Source organism: Schistocerca nitens, chromosome 8 (assembly GCF_023898315.1).
Source record: "Schistocerca nitens isolate TAMUIC-IGC-003100 chromosome 8, iqSchNite1.1, whole genome shotgun sequence".
Lineage (NCBI taxonomy): Eukaryota > Metazoa > Arthropoda > Insecta > Orthoptera > Acrididae > Schistocerca > Schistocerca nitens.
The window spans coordinates 537,487,197-537,490,099 of record NC_064621.1 but is presented as its reverse complement, the minus strand read 5'-3'; the positions used below and the strand labels follow the sequence as shown (position 1 = coordinate 537,490,099).

At 51.5% G+C, this 2,903-nt stretch overlaps 1 pseudogene; it reads left to right on the top strand.

The window, feature by feature from the left end:
* The first annotated feature begins 2,507 nt into the window (after positions 1-2,507).
* Positions 2,508-2,625, top strand: LOC126200122 (5S ribosomal RNA; annotated as a pseudogene).
* Positions 2,626-2,903: the final 278 nt, after the last annotated feature.

The window sequence follows — 2,903 nt, the reverse complement described above, 5'->3', positions numbered from 1 at the left end:
AATATACTATTAGTGGGTTTATAATTACGGCTGTCACGCCAAGTGCTCAAAGTGTTAACCTTGAGCATTGCTACACGCTATAAAGTGATTTTGGGGAAACAATACTCCACGTTGAACTTCATCTGGAGTTAACGGCAGCAGAGGCTCATTTTATAAGACATTTCTGACCTCTCGTTTTAATTTTCGACGTGGATAAAACTGTAGAGGTGTCAAGTTTGGTGAGCGTCAGACCACTTTTCGTTTCCTGAACGATCGTTCCAGCTCACTCCAAATGTTATCTTAAGAGTGTCTGTCATAGTAGGTGCGGAATGGGAGCGATATCCGGTGGTATCAGACTGATTGCCTTATGTCCAGAGGAGTGTCTTCTAATAACTGCGGCAGCAGCGTATCTTGAATGTACACTCCTGGAAATTGAAGTAAGAACACCGTGAATTCATTGTCCCAGGAAGGGGAAACTTTATTGACACATTCCTGGGGTCAGATACATCACATGATCACACTGACAGAACCACAGGCACATAGACACAGGCAACAGAGCATGCACAATGTCGGCACTAGTACAGTGTATATCCACCTTTCGCAGCAATGCAGGCTGCTATTCTCCCATGGAGACGATCGTAGAGATGCTGGATGTAGTCCTGTGGAACGGCTTGCCATGCCATTTCCACCTGGCGCCTCAGTTGGACCAGCGTTCGTGCTGGACGTGCAGACCGCGTGAGACGACGCTTCATCCAGTCCCAAACATGCTCAATGGGGGACAGATCCGGAGATCTTGCTGGCCAGGGTAGTTGACTTACACCTTCTAGAGCACGTTGGGTGGCACGGGATACATGCGGACGTGCATTGTCCTGTTGGAACAGCAAGTTCCCTTGCCGGTCTAGGAATGGTAGAACGATGGGTTCGATGACGGTTTGGATGTACCGTGCACTATTCAGTGTCCCCTCGACGATCACCAGTGGTGTACGGCCAGTGTAGGAGATCGCTCCCCACACCATGATGCCGGGTGTTGGCCCTGTGTGCCTCGGTCGTATGCAGTCCTGATTGTGGCGCTCACCTGCACGGCGCCAAACACGCATACGACCATCATTGGCACTAAGGCAGAAGCGACTCTCATCGCTGAAGACGACACGTCTTTATTCGTCCCTCCATTCACGCCTGTCGCGACACCACTGGAGGCGGGCTGCACGATGTTGGGGCGTGAGCGGAAGACGGCCTAACGGTGTGCGGGACCGTAGCCCAGCTTCATGGAGACGGTTGCGAATGGTCCTCGCCGATACCCCAGGAGCAACAGTGTCCCTAATTTGCTGAGAAGTGGCGGTGCGGTCCCCTACGGCACTGCGTAGGATCCTACGGTCTTGGCGTGCATCCGTGCGTCGCTGCGGTCCGGTCCCAGGTCGACGGGCACGTGCACCTTCCGCCGACCACTGGCGACAACATCGATGTACTGTGAAGACCTCACGCCCCACGTGTTGAGCAATTCGGCGGTACGTCCACCCGGCCTCCCGCATGCCCACTATACGCCCTCACTCAAAGTCCGTCAATTGCACATACGGTTCACGTCCACGCTGTCGCGGCATGCTACCAGTGTTAAAGACTGCGATGGAGCTCCGTATGCCACGGCAAACTGGCTGACACTGACGGCGGCGGTGCACAAATGCTGCGCAGCTAGCGCCATTCGACGGCCAACACCGCGGTTCCTGGTGTGTCCGCTGTGCCGTGCGTGTGATCATTGCTTGTACAGCCCTCTCGCAGTGTCCGGAGCAAGTATTGGGGGTCTGACACACCGGTGTCAATGTGTTCTTTTTTCTATTTCCAGGAGTGTATTTAGACTCGCGCCATTAAAACAGGGACCAGTGCTGCGGGTCACTAAAAACACGCACCAAACGTTGATAGATCAAGAACGTTGTTTTTTCTACCGTAAATAAAATTTTGCATAGATCTGCCGCATCACTTTGCACTTTTTTTAGATAACGTTCGTAGAATTGTAACCAATTTTGGCAGTCGGTGCCATGAGCTGTAGATGCAGCGAAATGTGCAGAGGATGAAATGGGATGGAATCTAGTGTTCGCTGAACACTCGTTTGGTTTATCCCTCTCGTACATCCCAGATACCTCTCAGGGACATTTGTGCTGTGTGTTACTTTTGTTAAAATATTGGTTTCATTTCTTTCACCAGTATTGCACTTCTTTTCCCTTGGTGTACTTTATTCTCCACACTTTCAGTTTCTAGAACTTTTTTATAACGTTTGCAAAGACAGATTGTGAGTGCTTGGCACGATCGGGATACTCTTCAACACACAACAGCATTTCTGCTCTAATAGTTTCGCTACATTCACCTAAACAATACTCACTTTTTCGACTGTTGTATATACTGTTCATGTCTCAATAGCTTCGCGAGCGTGTTATCTGACTTCTACAACCACAGAGCGCTGATGGGCTTAAAGAGCACAGAAAACACGAGAATCGTACCTGAGTTACGTGTCTTTTACATTTAGTGTAATAGGGAAGGCCAACGGCCTTGCCGCAGTGGTAACACCGGTTCCCGTCAGATCACCGAAGTTAAGCGCTGTCAGGCTGGGCTAGCACTTGGATGGGTAACCATCCGGTCTACCGAGCGCTGTTGGCAAGCGGGGTGCACTCAGCCTTTGTGAGGCGAACTGAGGAGCTACTTGATTGGAAAGTAGCGGCTCCGGTTTCGGAAAGTGACATACGGCTGCGAGAACGGTGTGCTGCCATCCGCATACAGTGACGCCTATGGGTTGAGGATGACGCGGCGGCCGGTCGGTACCGGTGGGCCTTCACGGCAGGTTGGGGCAGGTGGAGAAATCGGCCGTGGCAGAGCACGCACTGAATGAGACCGACCACGTAATAAAATTCGCCGACACGGAAGTTCTGGCTGTAGAG